Source organism: Oreochromis aureus, linkage group 22, assembly GCF_013358895.1.
Source record: "Oreochromis aureus strain Israel breed Guangdong linkage group 22, ZZ_aureus, whole genome shotgun sequence".
Taxonomy (NCBI): Eukaryota; Metazoa; Chordata; class Actinopteri; order Cichliformes; family Cichlidae; genus Oreochromis; species Oreochromis aureus.
Window position 1 is genome coordinate 7,328,246 of NC_052962.1, and position 21,560 is coordinate 7,349,805.

The window sequence follows — 21,560 nt, forward strand, 5'->3', positions numbered from 1 at the left end:
ATAAAACAATGGTCCTGTACCATAAACATCATTATGGAGTTGTGTGAGAATGACTGGGAGAGAGACTGGAGGACTACTGTGAAATCAGAAAAAGCAGTGTAGTTATGGGGAGGTACTTCCTGTACATTGCTTCTCCAGCTGTGTAAATGACTTTTTTCTCAGCAGCAACAGTTTTGGGGTTAGGAGAATACCAGGACCAGTCAGTGCACAATTACCAATTCATCAGCTGCATAACAGCAGCTGTTGCCTCACAGCTGGAGCGCACTGTACTGAGTGAAACATTTCCACACTTCACAAGAAATAAGGACAGAAAAGTTTCGCCTCATCATTCCCCAAACAAAAGGGTTTCATTTCCAGGTGCCAGGAGGACTAAGATGCTACTAAAGGCAGAAAAAAAGCAGCATGCATACGCCCCTTTTCCATTAGTACCTTCTAGGGGTGGGTTTTGATTATCAATTTTTCGATTAAAATCAATTCTAGCTTGCATAACATGATATTGATTCATTAAAATCCTGAATCGACTTTTAAATATAAATTCATTTTGCCCAAAACGCCAGAATCTCAGGTTAAACCTTACAAAATTTCGACAACCACCCAACAGCTAAAACAGTAAATGAGAGCTGGTGCACGGATTCTGCACAAAGACGTAAACACAACAAAGCACGGACCCAGTGCATCAGAATCAGTGAGATGTCTGCTTTCTCACCCGACGGCACGTACATGGACATGCTGTCGGGGCTGAAAGCCGACAGCTCACTGATTCTGATGCGTCGGTGGCTCCGCTCTTTGTGTTTGTTATTTTTGCGCTAGATTCTGAAGCTGCAGGTTTGATCTCTCTCCAAACAACACTGACTGAACCAGCAGCAAAAGAAGATCCAAACTAGCTTCACGTTTCACTTCACATAAACATCGTCATGAATTCCCTCTTACTTTTGCTGTTTTGCTTCCACCACGATAAAAATCACACTTCATGCAGCAGTGGCGGTCCTATCAAGAGAAATCCCACTTTCTCTTGATAAACAGCTAGACCAGGGGTCAGCAACCTTTTACACCCAAAGAGCCACTTGGACCCGGTTTCCACGCAAAAGAAAACACTGGGAGCCGCAAATACTTTTTGACATCTAAAATGAAGATAACACTGTATATATTGTTTTTTACCTTTGTGTGAACAACTAAGGTGTGCTGCTTATGAAATCCATGAAGTGCTACAGAGAAAATTACATTTTATTTATGTAATCAACACATTTTGAACTCTTAAAGAAATATAACAAAAGCAAAGACACCCAGCTGAACTAAAATGATCCATGTAGCAAACAAAAACTGTTGTCAGCCGCCTCCCTTATATCGCCTTTGGGCTTTTGGAGCCTTGACCTGACTTTTAAAAAATAATTGGTAAAAAAGCTCTATGCTGCTGAAAAATTGAAAATAGATATTTGCAAAATTCTGCCTAAATATGTATTTTACCTGGTTAATGCGCGCGGCGGCGGGGCGTGGTCTGCAGCGCCGCTGCAGGGAAGGCGGACGCACCTGAGCGACACCCGCAATCACACCTCGCCGCCTTAAAGTCTGCGCTATCTGTGCTGTTGTGTTGGTGGTGTGTGTCGGGCTGTATGCGTACAGCAACCGCGTGTGAAAAGCGCGTTCATGCAAACATCGTCGGGTCTGCCGTGGTATGTTTACAATGGGACTTCTGCTCCTGAACCTCTGCGCACAGCGTCTGCTAATCGGTGCTGTGCGAAGTCAGTTTACGCAGGACTGTAAGCTGTCATCTGTCGTCTGTGAGGCGTGAGCAGTGTTTGTCTTTAACATAGTTCACGGTGGAGCTGCTGACATAATGTGGATCCGAAGATCCATAATTGGCCTACCCGGGGTTGAAAGTCTCGATAAACGCACAGTGTTTCGGCGGGAATACCGGCTTCCGCGAGTGTGACGCTTGTATTGAGCGAGGAAAAAATAATAGAATATAATTTTATATTTATATTTCAATATCACAATAATCTTCCAATTTACAACTACAAGTTTAAAAGAACTAACATAAATAAAATACACTTCAGCTAAATACTTCTAATTTATTTTCCCAAACCACGCGGAGCCGCACTATAAGGACTAAAGAGCCGCATGCGGCTCCGGAGCCGCGGGTTGCCGACCCCTGAGCTAGACTACATTCTCCCGTCATGTGAGAATTTATTCGTTAAGTATCAGAGTTCAGCAATGTTAGATCCACTTCCAAGTTTCATTAACACCAGCGAACAAAAGCTAACTGCTCTGTGTGTGTGTGTGTGTGTGTGTGTGTGTGTGTGTGTGTGTGTTCATATATACATATTATATACAGGGTTATTATAAAATACTTCACATCAGAAGAACTGCCTAATTGTGCTTTCTGCTTTGAATCCAGAAAAGATCTATTCAAACAATCCCTAGAACCATCACAACAGCCTGCTTTGCCAATGTATATCACTGTTGTTGGAGCATAATGAAATGGTTGAGAATAAAACAAATTTGTGGGTTTTAACTCTAAAAAACTTATCTGCAGGAACTACCCAGTGTGCATCAGCCAGCTACTGACAATCATGGCAACCATTGTGATGGAGAGCATCGGCCGAGTGTTCATCAGCCTGCAACAGATCCGGCAGGTTCCCCAGTTGCTGACTGACGCTGCACCCTCCATGCCCGGCACCGTCAGAGACACTGAGGTTCCCTCCTACTTCCGGGAACGCTACGTCTGCACCGGCTATCGCCCGCTCAACAAAAAACTGGCGCTACTACTTCCTGTCCTTGTTTCAGCGCCACAATGAAACCCTAAACATTTGGACTCACCTGGTGGCATTTTTAGTGTTGCTGATTAAATTGTGCCAGCTTACTGAGACTGTGGACTTTATCAGTGATCGTCATTCGTGGCCCCTGCTCATCCTCGTCCTGTCCTCTTTGACCTACTCTGCATTCAGTGTTGTAGCTCACTTACTGGGAGGAAAGTCCGACCTTGCTCATTATTGCTTCTACTTTCTGGACTACGAGGGGTAGCGCAGTATCAATGCGGCAGCGCTGTAGTCCACTTTTACTATGCTGTTGATGAAAGCGTCCATGGACTGGTGAGTGGTATCTTCATGCCCACTGCCACAATCCTCAGCTGCCTTTCATGTTTGGGATGCTGCTACGGCAAATACTGCAACCACAGCCTACCAACGTGGGTGCGTTAAGGATATAACATATTAAGGATTGTCCATTAACATAAAACTGTTGTCGGAACCATACTGAATTTCACCAGAGAAACCTACACACAGACACACACATATATGAAGAGAGAGACTATGTATAGTATGCAAACAGCTACCAAACAGCCATTATAATTCGTCGTACAATGAAATAGGACAAATCAAGAATTGACAATGACTAATTAATATTGTGCTGAACACAGTCCAAAAGATTCAGTAAGCTACATCAGTGTCTACTGTTTACTATCATAGCCAAGTGACACTTCACTATCCCTACTAATTGATGTTATCTTGTTGTATCTCTGTTGTGGTCAGTGCTATCCTCTATGCCTTTACATGCTGGGACAGCAGGTTGAGGGTCACAGATGCCAGCAGACTGAACTGATCCACAAGGCCAGTTATGTTGTGGGGGTGGAGCTGGACTCTGTTAGGATGGTGTATGAGAGGCAGATGTTGTCCAAGATAAAGACAATGTTAGATAATACCTCCCACCCACTCCATGACATGACATGCTGGCTAGTCACAGGAGCACGTTCAGTGAGAGACTGAGTTGACCAAAAAGCACCACTGACCGACACAGGAAATCATTCCTGCCTGTGGCCATCTCCCTGTACAACTCCTCCATCTAACACACTGTGAACACTGCAATAGTTACATCCTTTTTACACACGCTCTTTTCTACTCTGGAATATTCTTGTCAATTTTCTTGACATTTATTTATAATCACCTCTGTTAATCCTTGATGTTTATAACTGAGTGACCTGTATATATTAGTTCTATTTCTTAAATGTGTAAAATCTGTAACATAATGTATTGTTTGGAGTTTAGTCTGTTACTGTTACTTTTTTTTTACTATTTCTTCTTGGAGCAACTGTAACCCACATAAATTCCTTAGGGATTAATAAAGTATTCTGAATATGATTCTGATTGTTTCAGGATACATGACCTGCCTTTATCCAGTGACACATCTGCTTACCTGTATCTTTGGCTTGTTTCTCCTCCTCTTCTTTTCTCTTTTTTCTAAACTGAGCACCTGATGACTTTGAACTTTTCTTGTCTATCTTCCATTGGTTTTAATTTTGCACTCCAGCATGAACACCCATCCCCCAACCCGAGGATCACCACAACATAACCTAACAGACCTACACCTTAGTTCACCGATTCACTTTGTCTAGGATGTATTTCTGGGATTTCGCACAACCCAGGATTCAAATCATGAATACATAATGGGCTTGGATTTACAACATTATGAATGAAATGTGCTCTATTTGGAAGAAGCAGCCCCCCTCCCCTTTCGACAGGTTGTGTGTGAGACATTAAATCATCAAACTGTAAAATATAAATTTTAAATTGTTATTGATCCCTTTACCCCGAGTCCTAAAGTGTATATTTATTTTCTTACTCTTCTTATATTTATTGTTTGTTTACTTGCACTGCTGTAACTGGAGCCTCGTCGTCTCGTCTCTCTATATACTGGACTGTATGTAGCGGAGATGACAATAAAGTTTACTTTGATTTCAGCAGCGAGCAGGCGCACCGAGGGCTCTCGCGCTCACTTTTCGCATACAGAATTTCGAAAAAACATCGGTGCCAATTATAACTCTGTATCATAATGTCTGGTGTTTTCGTGTTTATTGGTTTGTTTCTACTTTGTTTTATTTTGCGAGTTGGTTATTAGATGCTGCTCCATCCAGCCAGAGAATCCCCCACCGCCCCGCCCTCTCCTCCCTGTGCCGCAAGCAGCAGGCCCCTTACTCCCAGCAAATGGGCGCTAGAAAACCGATTGGTGCCTATGACATTCCCAGTATGCGCTGGCTGACGTCGGGGCAGCATGAGTACGAGCAAATTTTTTTTTTTTTTTTTTTTTTTTTTGTTGTTGCCAATGTCCGTGATGCCGCCCCCCACCACGATGCCGCCCCGGGCAACCGCCCGTGTCGCCCGTATCAAAAACCGCTACTGTCATGCAGAACTCTCCGTCTCTCTCTCTCTCTCGGGAATAGATTCCCATCAAAAAAATCTGTTTTCTGCTTTATTACCCACCAGGCTACCGTTTAAACTTCCAACAAGAAGGCCTAATTTCTTCAGTTCAATACTGAAAAACATGTATCTACTGCAGAATATTTTTAAGGTTATCTGCTATAAAATCCCAGGCCAGGAAAATCTCCTTCATGTTTTTCTGTGTTTTATCCCCAAAAGGATTATTCAACCTGCTACAACACAAAATGAGAGCAGCCACGAATAATCACATTCACAAGTGATCTGTGGTCTCCACCACAGATGTTAGGGTGACCAACTGTCCTCTTTTCCCCAGACATGTCCACTTTTTACGTTCTGTCAGGGGGTCCGGGGGGATTTTCGAGACTGATGAAAATGTCCGGGTTTTCCTACAGAGTACCTATATGTGTGACACCATCCCCGAGCTGCAGCTTTGTGAGTTGCACTCACAGACGGGACAGACAGCGCGCAGCTGGTGATGTTTAAAAGATGTTAAAGCGCAACTGCAGCTTTTCAGACGAACTGCAAAAGAATTTTGCCTCGTACCGTCACGGCACGGGTAATTTTTCTTATACAGATGAGGCCTTATTTCTGTACCCTTATTTAATTCCAGAGGTTTTGAAGTTATTTTATTTTTTTGCCCTTGTTGACTTGTAAAAGCCTATATGACATTTTTGTTTCACCATTCATTAACCATACAGAGAAAGCATCGCTTAAATATGTTAAAATCTTCTTTGAGCAAACAGTATTATTAAAGTTGTTCATGACTGAGCCAAGTGTCCTCTTTTTGGAAATCAAAATATGGTCACCCTATTGTATGTATTTTGAGGTGACAGCAAATTTACACTGTTGTACAAGCTGTACACTGACTACTTTACGTTGTATCAAAGTATCATATCTTCAGCATTGTCCCATGAAAAGACAATAAAATATTTACAAAAATGTTAGGGGTGTACTCACTTTTGTGAGATACTGTATGTATATACTGCTTAAAAATTAATTTCTTTTTTGCATGCAGAGAACAAACTGTGCACAAACTTGGCCAGATAAAGATTATTCTGATTCTGAATCTAACTTATCTAATGCTGGCTAACTAGCTGTCTGTTAGCTAATGCTAGCTAAGTTAGCTAATCTAGCTAGGTTAGGCACTAATTTAGCTGTAAGTATTTCATAAAGTAAATGGGAAACAGGTTGTTGCTTTACAAGCTATTTAATCATTCTATAATGCACATGCAGGGCTGATAGGGAAGAGAGCTTAAGAACGTGGGCTTGCTTTCCTTCATTTTATAGCTAAATGCTATTTACTATCAATTAAAAGTAGCATAGTAAGCATTTCACAATGATCCTAAATAGTAGTTAGACAAACAGCAACCACATTAGTGTGGCAGAAAACAAAAAAACAGATGTCACAGGTCTGTCTGCAATATTAATGTGCAAATAATTTAGTATATTCCACTTGCAACTGCACTGACACCAAAGACGCTATGTCACAGTGGAAACAATGCAGATGGAGTGAAAGACAATGTTTTTCTAGTGTTGTTCCTCATTACTGCTCAATACTTTAAACAAAATCAAAAAATTTGCTAGTTAAAAAAGCTAATTACAGTTAATTTGCACAACAACTGTTAATCATGTAGAAAAGTGATCTTTTCCCCTGCTGTCACCACTGCTGCTGTGTTTCATACAAACAGACTTTTACCTTGTTAGGAACAAAGTAAAACTACTGCTGTCTGTATAACAAGTATCACACCAAATGTGTAATAGACACACCAGTTCACCGCTTGGAGAGGCAAAGCATGAAAAGGACACTGTGGACCGGCATGTCTATTACACAATTTGTCGTGATATCAACTTGGGCCATTAGAAAGAAAGAAAGGAGATTTGATACACAGACCCAACTATGTTGAACTTTTTTTCAAAAAACTATTTCTATTTTTGTTTTTTGTTTTTTTCCTATATGGTGCAATTAAGCACCTGAGTCATAATTTATTTATGCATTTTCAGTGTTACACAGATAACCATTTATAAAGCTTTTGTCTGTCTTTCCTCAGCAGAAAGACAGACAAATATTCAGGGGAAATATTCTGATAGCCAACAACGGGAGAACTGGTTCTGGTTATTTTTGTTCTGACATTTTTCTTGAATGTTTGTGAATAAGATCTCTTTACTTTGGTCCACTTTCATTGTGTTGTTTATCTTGTGCAGAGGGACAGAATATTTGCAATATGGGATCATCTAACTGTCACTAGTTTCTGCTGCTAGTTTCTAATATTGCTAAATATAAAATACTATGAGATGATCTGGCTTGTGATAGTTAATAGTGTGAAAAATGCACAGTGGTACAGCAGCTGTTGTAATCTTAAAGTTAAAGAGAGAAATCTTCTCACTGTTTTTGCAGCACCTGTGTGTACATGCAGATCCTCTAATCTAAAACAGATGCCAAACCTGACTGCTTGTTTTCCAAGGATGTCTTAGTGGTTAATTGGCCTCCTTAGCAACCCTTTACACAATGTTCCTCCTGGCAGGGCCTCAGCTGTTATTTACATACTGGTTGGAAATGCTTAGCAGCAGAGATGGGCAGTAACGCGTTACTTGTAACGCGTTACTGTAATCTGATTACTTTTTTCAAGTAACGAGTAATGTAAGGGATTACTATTGCAAAAACGGTAATTAGATTACCGTTACTTTTCACGTAGGAACGCTGCGTTACTGCGTTACTAAAACCGTGATTTTTTTTGCGAGAACGTCTCATGACAGTGACGTAAGCGAGTGCGACGTTCGTGACAACAGCTGTCTGCAGATCATAATATATCGAGTGCGGGACAGAGTGTAGCATGCAGCGTTTAAAGCGTGGAAGTACTGACCTTATTTTGAGTTTGATTCCATAAAAGTGACAAAAACATTAGTGTCCGTTGTGCGTGGGAAGAAAACTTCTTTTACAGCGAAAAAAACCCTAAACTTCCAAGCAAGCACCGAGTGTACTACGACGTAATGTGAAATTCACAGAGAAACTCGCGGATTCTTCCACTGACCGCTGCGGCACACCTGCACCAGGGTAAACCTCCTCCGCCTACCCCAGTCCTGCTTTACAGGTGAAAATAGAGCAACAGGACCGCTAGTCTTTGATTTTATTTATTTTCTGCTGTGTTTTACTTGCATCTATTTGAAAGAGTGAGTGTAAACACAAAAAAATATTTTATTTTATGTGCTGGAATGTGCAGAAAATAGGTTTAAATGTTAAACAAATTTCTTCCAGTCAGAGAATGTTGCATATAATTTAATTTTTGCTTGATGCATAAAGTTAAAAGATTAAAACTAATAAAACAAGTTTTAAAAAGAGACTTTTCCATTTGATTACATTTTGTATGATGAATTATGCAGAAAAAGTAGAATTGGGCTGAAAGATCTATCGCTTTATCACCTATTCAGGTTGTAAATCGTGTTTTTAAAAAGTAACTAAGTAACTAAGTAACTAAGTAATCGATTACTTTTGAAAATAAGTAATCAGTAAAGTAACGGGATTACTTTTTGGGGGAAGTAATCAGTAATTAGTAACTGATTACTTTTTTCAAGTAACTTGACCAACACTGCTTAGCAGTGAGATGCTGTACATATGTATTGATAATTAGCTCAGACAAGTAGCACAAATGAAATCTGTCTGCTAATTGTACCATAGATAAACAACACAGGCCTGTAACTGAGAGAGGATTCAGTACATGTAGGGATTCAGTGCCAAACACTGAAGTATGTGGGTACTTGCTTCACCTAGAGGAGTGAAGAGACTTGGGTGTGAATGGGAATAATGGAGCTCCTACACTAGCTGAATGGGAGGGTTTGGCATCGATATCTTGAGTCAGCTACAGCTGAAAGTGTCCTTCTCATAAGAATCGTATCTGTCGTGATGAGCTTTCTTATTGGATCAGGAATGAGATGACTGACTGAGATTATCACTTTTGTGAGACGATGCTGTAATATCCCTTCAAAGCTGATTGAGCTGCTTTAAACCTAAAGGCTTCTTTTTACCCACATTGGTCTAAGGCCAGCTTGAGGGCATGACTGGGTAGCTAATGCAAACTGTTTCTCCAGTGTGGGAACTGCAATTCAGTCTAGAGCTGCAGGCATTGAAAGTGCCGGCTTTTGAGCCAATGGCAGAGTTAAGATTAAAAAAAAAATAAAAACTTTCTGTCTGACAAATGCTTTGGAGCAGCCAAGTAGGTGGTTAAACCCCTTGCAGTTTCTTTGAGTACTTAGTGGAAGGCAGGGAATTCAGGGTTCAGTCTGTGAAACTGAACACACCGTTCTCTCCCATTTTAATCAGTAATGGGGGAACTTGTGTTCAGTTCAAGCTCAGATTTGTTTTCTGTTTGCAGCATCCTCAAGTTTGAAGTCCAAACTTCTTTTTAGAATAAGAAGTCTGTTCCTGTATCGTGTTGTTGCTTTGGTTGGTTGGTTTGCGAGTGTTTCTTGCAAGTTATGACTAACAAAATACGATGTAACAGCTCTCTACTATTCACTTTACTTCTATTCAGTTTAATTTCTATTGTCCCAGTTCACAACAACTGGTATATTTGCAAGGTAAAGGCTACAAACCCCCAACAATCACACCTTTGAGCAAGAACTTTGAGACTGCAGAAGAACTCCCTTTGAACAGGAAAAAACACCCATCAGCCATCTACTGTGACTAACAGCAACAATCAGTAAAAAAATAAGTTCAGTTTCATTCTAGGTTCTGGTTGTGGAACAGCATCTGGATCCTCTATGGTGTAATAATAATAGTAATTTTTTAAATCTTTGTTTTTTTTTATCTTTTCCTACTCGCTGTGTGGTCTTCTGGACTCTTTTTAACTAGTGCCTTTTACCTTCAATGGAGCTCTGATGGCCTCTGATGTTGGATTCTCGAAACCTCCCAATCAGGATGTCGTGAAGCCTTTTTTAAGACTCGTGAATCTGCATCAATAGTCATTTTTGTGCTCTTTTGACAGCCATTCATTCCAGTTTCTTCACTGTATGTTGTTTTTGTTTACAGTTCTGTGAGCCGTGACATTTTACCCCAATGAAAATAGAAACGCAGAACATTCAGGAGAAGTTTCTGTTTACACTGTGCTAACGCCCATAGGTTTGTGCATTAGACACACATGACTGCTTCTTTGTCTTAGTGTGAATATCCAGGCCTTTGTTCATGTGTTAAAATTAATGCAGTACTGAGGAGCATAAGTACAACTGTTTTTTTAATGTTCTGACTTCTATGAATTCTTTTGCTAATAGACATTAGCAAAAAGGTGCAGTGTTTTAATGTGCCTATATACGATCAGCGAACAAGAGAGGTTTTGTGTTGGGTTTTTTTAATTGGTTTGGAGCTGACAATGTTATACAAATTTTACAAGCTGTGAAAATGATAAATGTACATTTGTTCTTTCCTTTTGGGATACTATTCTAACTGTTTGAAAATAGATCTTCTCTTGAGCTTGAGTCAGCTACTGACAATCACAGCAACCATGTTCATCATGCTGTCGCAGATCTGGCAGGCTCCCTGGTTGCTGACTGAAACTGCATCTTCCATTCCTGACACTGAGGTTTCCTACTACTTCTAGGAGCACAACCCGCTCTACCAAAACTGACACTCCACTTCCTGTCCTTGTTCCAGCACCACAATGAGAACCTCAACATCTGGACACAGTCGTCATCGTCATTCGTGGAGCCTGCATCGCCTCATCCTCTCTTTTTTTGACTTACTCTCAATATACTGTAGCTCCACCTAATTATACTGTTGATGAAAGCTTGCATGGACTATTGAGTGGGATGCCCACTGCTGCTGTCCATAGCTGTGTTTTATGCCTTGGATGCTGCTACAGCAAATACTACAATCACATCCTGCTCATGTGGATGTGTAAGATTTGCCAGGTGGTGCTTTCAGCACTCCCTTTTGTCTGGGACATCAGTCCAAGGATAAAGCTGTTCCTTCTTCTTCACCTGCCCGCTACCTGAAGTCTGTTTCCCTGGATGTTCCTGGAACAGAGACATCAAAATGTCCATGTTTATATTTTGTTGCCTCATGTATCAGACCCACACCTTTGAATTAGAGTATATGAGCTCTGGGAAACTATATTCAAATCTGCATGGAATTTGTGTTGCTGCTCTCTTTGTGGGACTGTACACATGCAGTCATTTTGGTTTTATGTGGACTAATTGTGGGTTTCAAGCTAAGAAAACGTTTTAAGAAAAGAAGCATAACTTCTGATCAAGTCCAAATAAAAGACTGTCATATTTATCTGCATCAGTCCAAAAGCTTAAAAAATGCTCTCAAGCATGAGTTACATGCTGGTTTGGTTTTTGGCTGTTAATAGTACTAATTACCGTTGATGTAGATGGCAACCTCAAGATGATGACATGACCAAAATTTAACCTGCAGTCAAACACCTATTTGAGCTGGTGGTCACAGCAGAGAATTCAATGGGGAAAATAGGTGGTGTCGGACTCTCAGGAATAGCGAACTGTTGTAGTAAAATCCTATTAAGCTCCCAGAGCTTCTCTCTGCTTGCTCTCGTCTTTTCATTTCTCTGTGACATTATATATATTCAAGTTTGGAAATAAAGCTTTAATGTTATGGCACCTCACTGCACCCGAGCTGCCTGCTCCAGGCTTTGTTTTTTCTCTGTCTCTCTCTCCTTTCTCTGTGCTTGTGTGTCTGTGTTCATGGGCGGGACTCATGGCGGGTCCCTGCCGCTGGCTGAACACACCTGCAGCAATCAGCCACCTCTTCCAGATGATCTCATCAGGAGGTTGTGGCTGAGTTTCATTCTCTTCTGGATTGTTGAACTCTCATGTTAGTGAATCCCGAGCACTTTAGTCTAGTGTGTTGTTCTTATCATTTCCCCCTTACAACTAATCTCATTGTTCTTTCTTTTGTGTACAGACCTTCCCTGGTTTTTCCCCTCCCTGGAGGACTTGGAGACTGCTTGAGCTGAGCGAGTGAGGAGAGTTTGGATTGTTTGGATGCCCCTTTTCCCTGTTTCCCCATCACAACCTTTACTGTTTAAAAAAAAAAAAAAATCTCTGAACTTAATTAAAAGTTCATAAAACTAATGGTCTCCTTGATTTCTATATCTGGATGGTTGTGCTGCCCCCTCAAATGTCAGTACCAGGAAAGGACAGATGTGAGTGTGGTATACTTGAGCTGCTCAGGTATAATCTTTAAAAAAATATCCTTGAAAGAATCATTGGGTTTGATGCTTTTTTCTTTATGGTAAATGGACTGGTTCTTATATAGCGCTTTTCTACTCATCTGAGCACTCAAAGCGCTTTACACAACTTGTGCATTCACCCATTCACACAAGCACATTGTTCTAAGTGCTTTCTAAGTAACATTCACACACATTCATACTCCGATGGATGCATCGGAGAGCAATTTGGGGTTAGTATCTTGCCCAAGGATATTTGGCATGCAGACTAGGGGAAGCCAGGAATCAAACCACCAACCTTCCGATCAGTAGATGACCTGCTCTACCACCTGAGCTACAGCCACCCCAACAACAAGTTTTTTAGCAAAACTTGTTGTTGTTGTCAAATTAATGTAATTTCATGTATATAGTTAGGAGTAGAAGCTATGATGATTTAGACCTCACAGAGTGAACCCAACACAGAGGAAAATTACAACAGGATACACCTCACGCTGTACATAAAGTGCTGATTGTCGTCTGTATGTTCAAAATTAAATTCGTATGTAAACATGTGGTCTGGGAATTATGTTACAAAGCACATTTGTCTGCTGAAAGATGAGCTTTCTAAATTCACTGATGCAAAATGATAGATAATGTTCCGTTCTACTTAGGAGAGTCAGGACACTTACCTGTAGTTTCAACGTACATCTAATTCTGTGCGCACATTTAGTTAGCCTCTGTGACTCTGAAGAAAGCATTCCAAAGTCTGAAAACACAACCTATTGGGCGATGTCATCGTTATCTCAGCTTAAACTTTGAGCAAGTTTGTGTCAGACCTCCCTACCTATATATTATATTGCCAAAAGCATTCGCTCATCTGCCTTCACACACATATGAACTTAAGTGACATCCTATTGCTAATCAATAGGTTTAAAGGGATGTGGCCCACCCTTTGCAGCTATAGCAGCTTCAACTCTTTGGGGAAGAGTTGAAGCTGCAAACCACAAAGATTAGAAGTGTGTTTTTTGGGAATTTCTGATCATTATTCCAGAAGGCTTTACACGTAGTCTCCGCTCTAATTCATCCCAAAGGTGCTGGGTTGAGGCCAGGACTCTGTGCAGGCCAGTCAAGTTCTTCTTCACCAAACCTGCTCATCGATGTCTTCATGGACCTTGTTTTGTGCATTCGTGTATTTGAACAGGAAGGGGCCATCCCCAAAATGTTCCCACAAAGTGTGGAGCATGAAACTGTCTTGGCCCCTCAGTTCCCTTCAATGGAACTAAGGGGCCAAGTCCAGCTAATGAAAAACAACCCCACAACATAATCCCCCCTCGACCAAACTTTAAACTTTATAACATTCTCTTGGTAAAACCAGACTCATCCATCAGATTGCCAGACAGAGTGGCCTGATTCATCAGTCCAGAGAACATGTCTCCACTGCTCTAGAGTCCAGTGGCAGCATGCTTTACACAACTCCATCGCTTTGCATTATGATTGGTGATGCAATTCATGAATGCAGCTGCATGGACATTTACACCCAGTCACTTCCACTTTGCTATAATACCACTAATACCACTGTGTAACATTTAGTGGTGAGGAAATTTCACAACTGGACTTGTTGCACTGGTGACATCTATCGCAGTACCATGCAGACCCATTCTTTCACAAATGTTTCTAGAAGCAGGCTGCATGTCTAAGTGCTTGATTTCATACACATGTGGTCAACGAAGTGATTGAAATTTGCACCCTTTCCTCATTTGTTCTGTCTTCCAAGCTGTGTTGACTTTTATTATATTTAATTCCTCCTCTAGTCCCATGTAGATCTTTGTTGGTAAGTTTGATGTTCACTGTTTTATTGGAAAGGTTGACATACTGCATATGTGGATCTTTGTGCGGCATTAAATACTTTTTATTGCCTGTGAATATTAAACGTATTTAAACACCATTCATTAATATGTCATCTCTGTCTTTTATCGCTCACAGACAGATCTAGCTGTAGACCAAAAGTATCTTTCTGCTGCCCCCAAGTGTTCATGAAAGTACAATTCTCTGAAATTAACAGATTTGCAGAAAGGCTTTTTATTATTTTTCTAATGAGCATGTTTCCTTCCTCTGGTGTAAACCTGGGAGATAATATTGTTCCTCTGGTACAAATTTTTGTACAACAGCATATACCAATAAACAAAATGTGCACACAATAATGAATAGTGGGATTTTTTGCTTTGCATCAATTCCAACAAATATCAATCCTCCTAGCTGTAGTTAGTGCAGAGGTCATTTATTTAAGAAGAATAAAAATGCAGACAAATGTAATGTAACTACTTTTTTTGCATTAATTCCAGCAGAAATGTTCTTGGCTCACAGCACAGCTTAGTTACTTGTTTAAAACCCTAAATCAGCTAAATAATGGGACTATTGGACCCTTTCCCACATTCCTGCTTTCTGACTAACACTAGCCACCCTGATTCAGCTCTCCTAGTTCAATTTTTTTGCATATTACTTAATAAGGCTCAAAATACCCATTAAATCAAATCATGCAATAATATAGAGAAGGCTCGCCAATTTCTGAGTGTGGTGTTATTTTCAGTTAGCCCCTCACCAAGAGGTCATGTTGGCAACATTTGTTTGATATTTTTGTAACACTCACGTATTCCCCTTTCATATTCCAGCAAGTTTTACTGTTGTTAAATGTTATTTCAGCTGTTTTGTCCAGTAACCATCTTTGCGCTGCATCCATTTATGGGTGCATTTTCAACCCACACGTTTCTTTCAAGACATGTGCTGTGTCACTTTATGTAGTTCATTTCCCCCATTGTGAAAATTAATAAATATGATAACAAATAGTAAATGGGCCTAAATATGAAAGAATATATGCTTTAAGTAAATATAATATTTATTATATGTGGTTTTTCAGTCTTTTTATTTGCTTTATTGTTCATATGTCCACAGACTTTACAGGTTTTTTTTCACACCAATTGGCTAAAAGTTACCTGTGATGCCTTTTAAATATGAGAACCAGCCGGTGTGTTACAGCCTCTCAAAGGATTAAAAAATGCAACGCAGTCTCACATAAAGCGGGACACCTGTTTTTTATTTTTCATTTACCTTATGTTTTTATTTAGTTGTACTAATTTAAGGTGACTTTGAGGGTCTTTGAAGGTGCCTATAAATAAAACTTATTATTACTATTATTATTACCTGGTCACCATACTCACCAAGGTTCTAAACTTAACTTAGGCTGTATATAAAAGATGCATGTATCCACTGGAACATCACTAATTGGTTTGCTGAGTACCATTTAGAAGTTTTAAAGCTAGCTAACTTATTAGCAAAGCAATTAACAATAATATAACTATTAAGCTAGCAAAATAGAGCCTTAAGCGAACACGGACTCCTTAATGACTTCTACTACAAACAAATACTGAACAAGACTGCACATATTTATGTTGTAGAATCAAACATTTTATCATGGAAGTCCAATAGGATTTACTTGCTCTTAGAGATGGCTGGTTTAAAGAAATCACTCTCTTGTTTTAATGGTAGTTTCATTTCAATGGAGAGAGGCAGAATATGAACCAGAAATCCATAAATGCACATTAAATAAAAGTTATAAATTTATTTGCATGTCATTGAGTGAAATAAGTTATTGATCACCTACAATCCAGCCAGAATTCTGCTTCCCACAGATTGGCTGTGTGGTAGTGTGACACACGGATCATAGTCAATCAATCACTCAATCAATTACAGGTACTCCTGATCTCAACCCTTATGTTTATAAAGCACATCTGTCCACGGAATCAGTTTTTCCACCCCAACCTCTCCACCATCATGAGCATGATCAAAGAGCTGTCAAAGGATTTCAGGGACAAGGTTGTAGACCGGCACGAGACCTGAATGGGCTACAAGAAGATCTCAGCAAGGATCTTGGTGAGAAGGTGACAACTGTTTGTGCAAGCTATTTTGCAACTCCACCCACTGGGTTTGCAGGAAGGTAAATGTATGGCTAAAGAAGCACATTATGGTCATGGGGTGGCCAGTCTCCAGACCTCAGTCCTCTAGAAAATCTATGGAGGGAGCTGAAGCTTTGAGTCGCCAAGCAGCAGCAAAGAAAACTAAAGGATTTAAAGAGTTTAAAGAGAATCCTCTTTTGCAGATGAAAATGTTTAAATGAAAATAGAACAAAATCACAAAATACACAATTCTATAACTTGAGATTAAAAGTTATGAGTATTCTATAATGTGTACTCCCCGCCCCCTTGTTTATCATTATAAGTTATGCCAGAAGTACACAGTCAGAAAGGTTATAAAGGGGTAAAATTACCATTTGTTGTTACAGTGTTCACAACATCACATACCCAACACAGCTAAACAAATTAAACACAAAACCATGTAACTAGGAGATCTTACAGAAACATTATCTTAGATACACTTATTTTGTCTAACATGCCCATTCTTTCCAACACTTTTTTTTTAAATCTGAAGAAACTTGGTTTCTTCAAATTAAACAAAAGTTTCACCACAGAAGAAATGGTAGAACCTTGTACTAAGAGTCAGTTTTCTTGTGCAAGGGACAAAACTGTTGCAGACAAATGAACAAAACAGCAGTTGGCTAAGGAATCTGAGCTCAAACAAGAAGAGCGATTCAAGCTTGTACTCGAGCAGCCAATAGAATTCAAGCAGAAACAAACACAGCAAGGGCTTGACCAAGAAAACAATTTGAGGTTTCAACAAAATACCTCTGCTCAAAATTTCAACCAGGCCCTCCATGCTACTATGATTCTAAATCCCAGCCAAGTACTGGCAAAAAGAGAAAAGAGACAAGGATCCATACATTAAATGAAGCTAGCAAAGAGAAGTATGCTCCAGAAACTGCTTAAAAGATTGTCAAACAGATCAAACATGAAAGAAAAATTAACTGAAAGAAATTTAAAAAAAAAAAATCAAGAAAAAAGGAACAAGAAAGAAATCAAATCTGTGGGAGGAAGAGCAAGCACAAAGCCAAGTAGACAGAAAGCACAGTTTAAGAGTAAATGTGAGAGGCAGACAGGGAGGATTTTGGCTACTTCATGCAGACTCCCAAGAACCACTGTCCAAAACTTGTACTGACCATACTCATTTCAAACTGTATCAGGAGGACAGCAGCTTCCAGCAAAGAACAACAGGCAAGAACCCATCCATCTGCCATGTCTTTACTCTCTGTTAGCCATAGTGGTCGAATAATGCCAACAAATTGTGAAGAACAAGTTGATGTGTCAATTGAACATTTTGCAATATTAGATTTATTTTTTTTTTAATTTTTGCACTAGAATGACTCCAAAAGGAGTCCAAAATGAATCAAAGAGCAAAGTGATGCGTCCCTTTTGTCTGACGACGGTGACATTGAGGTGAGATATTTATTGAGCATATCCTGATTTTTCGGTCGGTAGGTGCAGTTGTGTTTGCTAGTGTTAGCTGCTGTTCCTAGAACTTCCTCTGAAGTGGAGCTAACACTGTTAGACTAAAGGAATTAGTGAATGTGCACTCATACGATGTGTGAATATACTTTTAAGAGGCAAAGTCTGTTTTTGTTTGTTTGTTTTTCTAGGACACCTGACTCTGAATTATGGTGTCAGTATAACATTAGGCTATAACCAGCGATTGTTGGTATAGGTCGCAGCTATCAGCTGTCTGGAAAAAACCCAACAACCTCCTTTAAATGCTGGGGATGATCGTATGTCTACTGACAGTACTTTTTAAAAGGTTACTAACAGCGATCATGACAAATGATTTATGTATTTTTTCTTATGTTAGAGCTCTGAGTTCAGTTAAGCAGATGAGTGAAAGCATCAAGGAGGGTACTTGATTGAAGAAGAGATGAGGAAAATTGCTTCGTTGGAACTGATACATGGCCATATAATGGGGAATAAAAATATGGTGCCTTTGCGACTCCCTGTCAGGGTACTGTCTAGCATTCACTGGGAAAAATTAAACTGAGGGAAAAGGACTAACCTACAGACTTAATGAGAGGTTACTTTGGGTAATTATCATGTATATGCAGACAATTTATTTTCTTGATTCCCACTAGATTTACTCCTGAACAAAACACATAACTGTGGTACTATTAGGTGAAATACCAAGGATTTCCAAAGCAAATATTGACGGGAAACTAAAAACTGGGAAAACAAGAGTTATGCTCTATATGGATTGAGGGATAAGAGTCTTTGTTGTTTAAAGAAACAATTGCAATGGTGGCAAAATTAAGCCCCAGACATATCTAGACAAGACGAGTTCACTACAGTCCCTGACGAAGGCCTTGATTACAACAACAAAATGTGGGCTGAGTTTCTGAGCTGAAAACTTCTTTGTGTTGGTCCAGTCAGTCTTTATAAATACAGACATATATACTATATAAAAATATACATATGCTACACTCATGATAACAATATTTCACAGGTGCTATATTCCAGGCTTTTTCAATTCCATGAAGTTTCCATTCCATGGAAACTTCCCAGGAGTCAAGGGCTGCATACATGGAACACATGGTCCCAAAAATCATCACTCCAGATGCTAAGGAGTATATAATTGACAAGAATTGTGGGGGTTTTTTTTTTTGGGGGGTTGCTACATTTCAAAGGTGTTTCCACATTCATTTACAATGTTTGTTGTGTGTAACTGTTACTATGTAACCCATCTTTGTATACTCAGTTTTAAAGAGAAGATCACAATGGAGTATTGTTGAGTGGCACTGAGTGTCATTATCATCATCATCAAGAAATTTTTTGTTTACACCATGCCTGGAGCCCACAGCATGTGAGCAGTGGTGCTACCACAATGCTAACATGTCACAAGATATTTGGTATAACATGACTGGTGCTAGGAAGAGTCGCTTCCAGTGCCTTTTCAAACACTGGTTTGAACTTGCTTCAATGTCATCAATGCAGCTGCTCTTCTGCACTACTACTTAAAGAAAACTTGATGCGTGCTCAATCTTTCAGGTAAGGAAATCGCAGAAAGTTGATTCTGTTTATCTGGATGTAGCGTTTCCAGTTCTCCCCTGTATCTCCTACTGAAATCTCTACATCCCGATGAACAGAATCAAGTTTCTGGGCCTAGTTAAAGAAGTGTGGACCAGCAAATCCAACAGCAGAAGAGCCAAACAATCTAGATGTACCACCAGTTACCACAGACCGTGGAGAACATCTGGCATACAAGAAACTTTTGTATTGTGCCACTTTAAGAAGATATTTTTAATATTGTTTACATTTGCATCCTTCTGCTTGAACCGTGTACTTTGTCACATATTAACAAAATAATGACATCTTACAAGTTAGTGTAGGTTGTCTGGTATCTTACAGCAACATACGTGATATCCAACAAAAGTTATTAAAATAATATAATGGTATTTGTCATATAGAGTATTTTGGGGGGATTGTACAGCCCAATATCAGAAAAGTTGAAAAATTCAAGAAAATATGTGATGATGAATTAATCCTGTCACAAGTTACAAATTCCATGTTGGAATAGGGTGACTGACAATGACTGGCTATGAAAAGTCTACGAAAAGTCTGTTTGGGAATGCATCATCGTTCCCCCACATAAGCTGGAAGAGGTGGCTGGGGAAAGAGAGATCTGGGTTCCTCTGCTTAGGCTGCTGCCCTCATGACCCAGACCTGGATAAGCAGAAGGATGGATGGTCTTTGCAAAATAAGTTTGTCCTTTTCTTCCTTTCTTTGTGTCCAGCCTCACATACAGTTCAGTATAAGCATTTTCCGTTTTACTTTGTCACCACTCTTGGCATGTCTCCCAGTACTCCTGTCTACTTTCTTCATCTCCCTGACTATCCCACTTTTTCTTTGCTAACCTCTTCCTTTGAACACTTTCCTATATTTCCTCATTCCACTACCAGGTCTACCTGTCCGCTTTCCTTTGTCCAGAAGATGCACTTTCTTGGATAGACCTTCTTGGCAGCTTCCCTCACCCTGTCATTTGGTAACTCTTCTCTACCACGCAGAGCCTGTCTCAACTTCTTCCTGAACTCCACCCAACATTCTTCCTTCTTTGACTTCCACCATTTAATCCTTACCTCTGCCTTCACTTGCTGCTTCTTGATTTCTTGAGTCATGCAAAAGAATAACAAGCAATGCATCCTGGCTACATTTTCCTCTGATGATACCTTGCAGTCTCTTAACTCTTTCAGATTGCAACTTCTGTATAAGATATAGCCTACCTTTGTGCACCTTCCTACACTCCTTTTTGTCACCCTTTGTTCCTCCTCCTTCTCGAAATATGTGTTCACCACAACCATTTCCATCCTCTTTTTCCAAAATCCAGTACCATTCGGCTCTCTGATTGCTATGATCTGTATCCTCATGCTGGAAGCAAGTATTAAACTGCCTTTACTTTTTCTGGGAATTCTGCAAAAGGTGGATGAAATGTAAGAGAAAAATTAAGAAAGACAGGGTCTTAAGAGGAAAAAATTAAGAAAATGAGATGAAGAAGGGGAAAGGGTACAAGAAGGAGGTGTGTAAGACTGAGTGAAAGAAGGTAGCAGCCTAGGGTGAATTAAATATATAACCCTATATGTAGGGCTGACAGCAGTTAATGTCTCACTGAAATATGAATAAAGTCATGTACTGTCTCTTTAAACTATGCACAGCAGACCACAGGATAGAGGAAGAGTAGGATCAAGTCTGCCCAAGTATAACAAACCATTTCCTGTCTGTGTTCTCAACATTAAACATGTCAAAAGAGCTGTCAATGATTGTCAGAGCAGATGTCTGAAACAAAAAATAATGTAACTAATACCTTTATTATTATTATTATTATTATTATTATTATTATTATTATTATTATTATTAATCACTAATTAACCTACCTAACCATTTTTTCAGTCAAACAAGGGCTGTTGATGCCTTCAGACTGCTTTTTCTCTGATCAAGCATTAAAAACTACTAGTTAGTCTGTTTCTGTTACTATTGTATTCAGGGACACCCCAAAACGTGGATCTGTTACATGCTTTAATAAAGGTTCGTCATGCCACTGTTTCTAGAATGCTTCAATTTGTGATTTCAGAGTCCACATATACATTCTTCATGTACTTCATAGGCAAATAGGTTACCATAAATTTGTCTTAAATGTGTTTCCCACTTTTTAATTCACATTTGACTATGTTTTACTTGAAGTCGAAATGTCTTTTATTTTGAAAAGCGGACCTCCC

At 39.6% G+C, this 21,560-nt stretch overlaps 1 pseudogene; it reads left to right on the top strand.

Moving 5' to 3' along the window:
- Positions 1-2,308: 2,308 nt before the first annotated feature.
- LOC120435820 lies at positions 2,309-3,197 on the top strand (annotated as a pseudogene).
- The last annotated feature ends 18,363 nt before the right edge of the window (positions 3,198-21,560 follow it).